The sequence below is a fragment of the Eptesicus fuscus genome, chromosome 4, assembly GCF_027574615.1.
Source record: "Eptesicus fuscus isolate TK198812 chromosome 4, DD_ASM_mEF_20220401, whole genome shotgun sequence".
Classification (NCBI taxonomy): domain Eukaryota; kingdom Metazoa; phylum Chordata; class Mammalia; order Chiroptera; family Vespertilionidae; genus Eptesicus; species Eptesicus fuscus.
This window is the reverse complement of record NC_072476.1, coordinates 40,391,653-40,400,494: the sequence shown is the minus strand read 5'-3', so window position 1 is coordinate 40,400,494 and position 8,842 is coordinate 40,391,653. Positions and strand designations below refer to the sequence as shown.

The following is an 8,842-nucleotide window of genomic DNA, read 5'->3' as shown; positions in this document are numbered from 1 at the left end:
ATATTTTTCAGCAGAAAAGGGTTAAATTATAGGTAGAAACAGACAAAAATTTAAAAGATTCAGAAAACTTGATTTATTCCAGCTCTGTCACTGTCTCAGTTTTTTTTAAAGTGAAAAAAAATAAAAAACAAAATATCAATCAGAAATTGGTATAACATGCATACCTGCCACTCATATAGCTGTCATTCAATTCATTATTTCTCAGAGTAAAAATTTTTATTCAAGTCTTGCTCCAAATCACCAAGGATTAAATTTAAATTCCAATATTGAGTCACCACTTCTGGCCCTTAAGAGTCTTCAGGATCTTTTTTTATACATTCTGAATCACACTGTTACATTTTGGGCTCTCTTTCTTGAGACAGAAGTAATGGCATTAGACCATCCGCATCATATTGGATCTCTACTGCTTATTATTTTTTGAATAAGAATGGGTCATTCCAATCTTGTGATCCACTGGTGTTTCAGAGGGTGTCTTTGTTGGAGGACTAAATTCTTTTAGAGCATCTGTCTTTCTGATGTGGCCTGTGGTGGTTGTAAATTGAAACTGTTGGATGTGACAAAAGACAAAAGATAATGATCATGCATATCTTCAAAAATTGCACCTCATAGCACAATAGTGTGCTCAAGCCTTTCAGAATACCCTCTGTCCAAATGATCATCACTTTCAAGAATGCTGTTTTGAAATATTTCTAGTAATCACATAAGGCCCATGTTGAGAATGCTATGAATTAAATCATTTTAAATATATAGAGGTAACTTTATTTTCCTAACTGCTTTCATAATATAAGGAGGTGTTATTCCCAAGTTAGAGGTTATTCATAAATGATAAAGCAAGTTCACATAAAAATTGTTCCCAGAATATGTATGTATGTAATATATCTGGACATTCAGGCTCACACATACAGCAACGAATAATAAAACAGCTTGTCTTCTAAAATAATGTTAAAATATACCTTTAGCAAAGCATAAATGGTAGTTGTATGAATGTATATATGTTAAACTGCTAAGATTTACAAGTTAAAACAATTTAAAAAGGAAATAAATGCTAAGAAGTTATGCTTCAGAATTCAAGTTCATTCCATAGCCACACCCCAAAAAAATCTGATCACCAAAGTAACATAAATCCCTATTTTTCCTCCTACTAGAAAATAGCTCTTTTAACCATATTTGAATTCATCAGCTCTACATTTGAAACAATTTGGCTGTCCGTTTCTCTGGGTGTGCTTCCTTACCTTAAGGTAAAAACAACGTCTTAACCAAGGCCTTTAATAAACACAGAAGATATTAGCTTGTCCTGGCAACAAGAAAGTCTGTGCTTTGAGAAAGAGGATCATATTTAAAAGATGCTTATGTGATTTAACAGCAATTTATTAGCTCCCCCCCAAAAAAACAACTTTTATATATGGAAACATATATTATCCAAAGATAAGAATAACACATTGAATTTTTTGTTCAACTACCTACTCCCTATATTGTCTTCACTTTGCCCTTTTTGTGTTACTTGCCCTAGCAATTCAACTCAGCCATTATTTCTCCTTGACATAAAATAGCATGTAGTGATTTTACCTGGGAAAGACTGATATTTTCAATAGTATTCCCCTCCGTTGCTAATTTTCCTCTGTTTGTTGCCATAACTAAACTCTGAGAAATGTCTGAATTTAAAAAGCTTTCAATATATTCTGCGGTCATATTTTCATGATGTGTCCATGTTTCCATTATTATTATCTGTTCCTGAGCAGTCTCCGCAGAATTCCCATGACATAAATTAGAGCTTAATGGTAACAAAATATTTCTAGCTGTATTAGTCTGCTAGGGCTGCCGTCACAAAACACCACAGACTAAATAGCAAAAATGTATTTTCTTATAGTTCTGGATCTAGAAGGCTATCTAAGATCAAGGTGCCAGCCAGGGTAGTTTCTGGTGAGGACTCTCTCCTTAGGTTACAGATATCATCTCCTCTGTGTTCCTACACAGCCTTTCCTCTGTGCAGCAAACTCCTGGTGTCTCTTCCTCTTCTTATAAGGACTACAACCCTATCAGATTAGGGGCCTATCATAATTATCTGATTTAACTTAATTATATTCTGAAAGGCCCTATGTCCAAATACTGTCATATTGAGTATTAGGACTTCAGCATATGGATTTGAAGTGGGGAGGGAATACAATTCAGTCCATCACACTAGCCAACATGCTGGGATCTTAAAGGGTCTTTAGTAGCCTACAGGAAACTTTGTGGTTTATCCAGAATTAATTCCATTCAGGCCTATGGCATTCTGTTTGTAAGCCACCTCTGCACTTATGTCTTGGTATATAGACCAAGTATATATGGATTTATGCTTTTGCATTATTGGAGTAACCAATGAAACTTCTAGAGGAAACTCTCCTAATCTTTTCTTTACATATCAGGAAATAAAGCATAACATTTACCAACCACTCACAGCACTCCAGGCCACTGTCCTATACAGTAGGGTGCCACTTCCCATCACCTAAATCTCCATCAATGTGTGTAATATTTGAAGCCATCTGAATGAATCAACCAATTATTCCTTCATTGATCCATTTATTTATTAACTATCTATAATTGAATATGCTAGTCAATATAAAAAATCACTAGAGATTCAGAGATGAACAAGACCAGGTTCCTGTCCTTGAACAGCTCATAGTTGAGAACTGGATCTTAACTTTTTAAATTTGGCCATTCAAACCTAAAGTTGAAGTACATAATCACTGTCTCAGTTTCAATATCATAAAAAGATGGATCAACATTAAAATCCTTCCAGGTCAGGACTTCTGTCTTACAGTGCCTTTGTGCAAATTTTAAAATGACAACTGCTCTGGGACCAGATGGCACAGGAACAGTGCTGTTGTACAATCCTTTTCTTCAATGGACACAGACAAAGCAGGAAGCACAGGCAGGATGTGGGGATTTACAGACCCTTTAGTTGTATCCACTTGTCCAAAGAACACATATATAGTAATCCTCTTCCATGTGATAGAACTCTGAATGTGCTGGTTGGTTTGTATCATGGGCCACCAGCAAACATTCTAACTTAACGCCAACCCTATAACCCAAATAGTTAATTTAACACCAGGAGATTTTTAAAGTCAATCCAGAGATCAAGGAGAATCCCAAAGTCAAAAAATGTGAATAACTATGAAATCCACAAGAATGAAATTCCAGCAATCTTTGTGATTGATTTTGTCACAGGGAACTATTTTATCCGATCAAGAAAGCAAGAAAGGTACAGCACCTTTATAACATGCCTATCCCAGCCATCTATATTCTGGATTCAATTACAAATGAACTATGAATAGGGATCTAAGCTAAATGCCATGTACCTCGTTAGTACTTACTAAATGCAAAGCAATAAAATTCTACTTTATGCAGAGGGAAAGTAAGATTTTAAAAAAATGGGTGGGTGAAAATGACTAATTTCTACAGTTTTAGAAACAATGATTGGGTGAAGAAAGAAAGTCTCAAAAGTGTCCTGCATGCACTACCCTAAAATGTCTCTGTATTTCATTTATTTTAGTCAGCATTTTTTCCAGTAGATATGCATGAGTGCATGTCATCAATTCGGTGAGTGAGAAGTTTGATAACACCATTTTTCTATATCAGGAAGATAAATACACAACTTAGCTTTGGGCTTATAATTTAAATGAACCACAAAACTCTGATATATTAAAATTTACTGCAGATTTTTAGACAAAAATTTATTCACGTGCAAAGGCAATAAGAAATTTTTGCGAAGGTTATTAAACTAAAATTGGTATTACTTTTGCCCCAGAAAAAAAGTAAAATCTGTATTTTCTTAACTATATTATGTCATAATAAGGTGGACCAATTAATAATAAGAATGATAGAAAATATTGCTGTTAGTTTATGCTGATAAAACATGAGTAATGTTTTTTAAATGTGGTTTAATATCAAAACCACTGCAATACCTATAACCATAAAACAGACTCTAGGGCTATTATTTAAAATCTACATTCTAGATGATCACAAATTGTCATTCCCCCTTTCAGCAAGCTCCTTTGTTCCTAATCTTCCTCATACCTCCTCCATCTTAATTCCCTAGTAATATTTCCTAACATTGCCATCTCAATTTCCCTAGATAATTGAGTGGTTGGCTATTCTATTTCTTATGATCACCCCCACACTTCTCCCGTGGTGCCACAACTTTAGCTACTCTCAACAGATACATGACTTGGGTAGAGTCATTTGTTTGTGTTTAAAGCTTCCTTTTTACAGGTACATTTCACCTCATCTGTGATTACCTGACCTCTTCAAAAACCTCTTTTTATATTTTTTAATTAAAACAAAATATGTAAATAGTGGTTAAGTGAAATTGCTCTTAATCAAGTTATTTTAAAATGTTATACAAAATTAAATCCTCATCCTTCTCTCTTCCAATCTATCCACTTGCAATGGTCGGATATTACTATGGTATAGGTGCCTGCTGGTGCAACTTTTCTGATAGTCTACTGTTTAGAAATGTTTTGCTTCCTCTTCTTCATGTGTGCTTGTGTGTATACACTTTCATGTACACTTTTTTGGTCCCTCCAAGTATAGGATTGTATACACACACACACACACACACACACACACACACACACACGGCTTCTCCATTTAAAATATCTTATGGATACATCTCCATATTGCCACAAAGAGAACACCAGTTTATCCTATTAAGGGCTGTATGATATTCCACTTTATGACTCCAGTAATTTATCAGTACTCCAAGGAGAGACAGTTTACTTTCGGCTTTTTATTTTTATGTACAGCACTGCAATGAAATTAACATTCTTATTTATGTACTCTTTATGCACCACATTTTTCCACATAATGAGTTTCTCAAAGTGGGGTTGCTAAGTCATAAGGATTTTAATGAGATTCTTGAGAAAAGGATTTATTTATAAATTCCTAAGGATTCATTTACCCCTCCAAGATATCGTGGTCACTAAATAGTATTAGCAGACTCTAGTTAATTGAACTGGCCTCGGAAACACTCTGAAAAAAATAAAATTGATTGACCCTTTCACTTCTATGTCTAACCCACCGACTGACAGAACCTCATGTTACATAGCTTGAGTAACAGCGCAAACCACAGCTTTGGTGGAAGCAGCATCCTCGAAGGGTTCTAGCACTTAAAATAGCTACTCCAAGCATACATACAGGCCAGCACATGTATGTTTTATGCATTTTATTATTTCATAAGATTTTAAACTATAACATATTAAAGCAAGCCAGGACATCAACACTCATTACCTTCTTTAGAGCTATAAAGCAGACTCAAAACCTTGACCCAATTCAAATCAATTCTCTCCTAAGTTGCAAATTACACACTGTCCATCTTGCAGCAAGTCAAGGGCATGTACCTCAGTTGCAGGTTCAATCCCTGGCCCTGGTTGGGGCACAAGTGGGAAACAACCAATCAATGTGTCTCTCTCACATGGATGTTTCTCTGTTTCTCTCCCCCCTTCCCCCAACTCCCTCCCTTCCACTCTCTCTAAAATATCAATGGGAAAAATATCCTCACTCGTTGGGTGAAAACTAAAAATAAATTAATAAGTTGCCCTTAAAAATAAATAAATACAAATATAAGAGCAATTCGCTCATATCCAAAATCACTGAAATTAGATGACATCTCTGTCCTAAAGGACACACACACACACATAATTATAACATGACTAGAGGCCCGGTGCATGAAATTGGTGCACTGGGGAGGGTGTCCCTCAGCCCAGCTTGCACCCTCTCTAATATGGGACCCCTCGGGGGATGTCCAACTGCAGGTTTAGGCCTGATCCCAAATGCGGGTTTAGGCCTGATCTGGCCTAAACCTGCAGTTGGACATCCTTCTCACAATCCGGGACTGCTGGCTCCTAACCACTCACCTACCTGCCTGATTGCCCCCTAACTGCTTCCTTGCTCCTCTGCGGACCTGATTGCCCCCAAATACCCTCCCCTGCTGGCCTGATCACCCCCAAGGCTTTTATTAGTATAGATATGACCCTGCACAGAAAATTTTACTAACCCTGCTTTACAATAAGGGCTTGACGATTGAATCATTAGGACCAGACACCAAGATTTCCTTTCTTTGAATAGTGGAGGGAATACTTATCTTGTCTTTAAGTTGCCCGGAAATTAAAATGAGATAATGACTTAGAAAAGTATAAAAGCACCACATAAAGACAACTGTCTTTTTAATGAAGTGGCAAAATGAAAAACACTTTTTATTCTCCCCTTCCTTCCTTTACAGCTTTTATTTAAACTTTGAAATTTATAAAAATTTCACTCCAATTTTCATTTCTTTACATTCAACATTATTTTGTATTGGTTTCAGGTTTTATATTAGTTACAGAATAGTGGTTAGACAATCATATACTTTACAAAGTGTTCCCCGATATTTCTAGTACCCACCTGGCATCATACCATCATTACAACACTACTGACTATATTCCCTATTTAAGTGACAATGGGTTTACAGGTTCCTTTCAATCTTTCTTTTGTGTTTTTTGTCCTTCCTTTTCTTTCTCACTTCTTCCCTCATTTTCTTTATATAGTATCTCAATTGGCCATCAAAGCTCAGTGAAGGCACTGGGACACGCTTCATCCATTTTACAGACCAGGAAACTGAGGCCAATTCCAGTTGGCTGTGGAACTTGACTCAGGAAGCCCTCAGAGCACACAGGAAGCCTTCAGAGCCATGCTCTTTGCGCTTCCTAAGGGGCAGCGGCCCAGCAAACAGAACAAACCTTCCAGTCAGGCTTCCCAGCCTCTTTCTCAAGCACCTCTTCATTGCGGACGCTCCACATTCTTTCCTCTCCCCCCATTCTTTACTGCCCCCCCTTCTGCGAAGCAGGTGGAAGGCTTCCCACTCACTGCCTAGGCATGCTCTGCTATGGGGCAGGGTGTAGCGAGCTTGCTTTTGGGTGAAGGCAGGAGCAGTAGTCACTGCCTCTGAAGTGTGAAGGCCGCCTGAGTGAGGCTCATTAGCACTGGGAGCTTCTCTGAATCACGTCAGTCAGTCCAGTACCCTGCAGTGCAGCACTCCTTCACTGAGGTGGCTCCACCCCTCAACCCCCGCCTCAGGGGTGAGGGTCCTTGCCCCTCTGCCAGGAGTCCTTCCATGCCCCTTGATCCCTGGCTGGGCCCACCCACATCTTGGGGGCACTGCAGAACCTCTGTCTCTCTGCAGATGAGGCAGATCCCTGCCCTAGGTCTCCGCAAAGCTATGAATCTGTGGCCAGAGGCCTGGTCTGGGTCTCAGCAACCACATGCCTGCAATGTTCCCAGGGACCCTGGGAGGGGCTGGGCGAGTCCTGCCACGGCCCCCCAGGGTGGCGATCGCCCCCGGATTCCCCGGGAGCACCTGGCTCGGCCCGGACACGCCCCCCCGGGTGGCGATCGCTGCCCAGGACCCCCGGGAGCGCCTGGCTCGGCCCGGACACGCCCCCCCCAGGAGCGCCTGGCTCGGCCCGGACACGCCCCCCCAGGGTGGCAATCGCCGCCCGGGACCCCCGGGAGCGCCTGGCTCGGCCCAGACATGCCCCCCCAGGGTGGCGATCGCTGCCCGGGACCCCCGGAACTAAGAGGATTGGGCGCCGCCATCTTGGTCTTCTCAACGGCCGGATAGGCCACCCGGAGTCCCGCCCCCAGCTTCTCGCAGGCCCAATCATGGGCATAGCGGAGGTGCGGTCAATTTGCATGTTTCTCTATTATAAGGTAGGATATTCTCTCAGTATAAATAAAGTACTTAGACAACAACAACAAAAAAGTAAGGGATTTCCAAATGAGGCTATATAAGACCTTACAGAGTAGATAATATATTTGATGGGGCCATTAAAGATGAATTTCATGAGGAAGTGAAGGGAACCCCAGAGAATCATAAAAGCTAAGAGAGGTATACAGGGAAGAGAAAAAGTCATTAAAATTGTTTCTCTCTCTCTTCCTTCCTCTCTAAAAATCAATAAAAACATATCCTCAGGTAAGAATTAAAACACTTTTTTGAATGAGGAAGAATTGAAATTATTATGCTAAGCAAAAAAAGCCAGTCAGAGAAAGACAAATATCACATGATCTTACTTATATGTGGAATCTAATTAACAAAATAAACTGACAAAGAAAATAGATCCAGACACATGGAAGCATGCAGCAGATGGACAAATCTCAGAGGAAAGAGATTAACCAAAGAATTTATATGCAGACTAGAGGCCCGGTGCACAAAATTCGTGCACGGGGGGGGGGGAGAAGTCCCTCAGCTCGGCCTACATCCTCTTACAATCCAGGACCCCTCAGGGGCTGTCAGACTGCTGGTTTAGGCTCAATCCCTGCAATCTGGGACCGCTGTCTCCTAACTGCTGGCCTGCCTGCCTGCCTGATCACCCCTAACCCCTCTGCCTGCCTGCCTGATAGTGCCTAACTACCTCTGCCTCAGCCCCTGCTGCTGCGGCTTCATCTGGAAAGATGTCTGGAAGGTCATTCGGCTGTTCGGTCTACTTAGCATATTAGCTCTTTATTATATAGGATATGAATAACCCATGGACACAGGCAATAGAGCAGAGAAGGCCTGGGGAGGGGATAGGGGTGGGATGAAGAGGGTCAATGGGGAACAAAAAGGAAACAACTGTAATACTTTCAACAATAAAGATTATTAAAAAAAAAAAAACTGAGGAAGAAATGAGTTGTGAGGAATGTAGATGATGGTCTAGGTTTGTATTTTTGGCAGAACAGCATTAATTTTACTATGAATATTAGGAATCAAAATGTCCAAAGGATAAAAATAACACCTACCAGATCCTTGCATTTTCAAAGTCCAGCAAAATATATGATAAACACTGTA

The 8,842-nt window shown here is 40.0% G+C and overlaps 1 long non-coding RNA gene across 1 annotated transcript in view; it reads right to left on the bottom strand.

Moving 5' to 3' along the window:
* Window positions 1-213: 213 nt before the first annotated feature.
* Window positions 214-8,842, bottom strand: part of LOC129148834 (uncharacterized) — a 102,885-nt gene continuing 94,256 nt past the window's right edge. The window contains exon 4 of the long non-coding RNA XR_008555805.1: window positions 214-544. This is a non-coding gene — a long non-coding RNA (uncharacterized LOC129148834). The remainder of the gene's footprint in view (window positions 545-8,842) is intronic.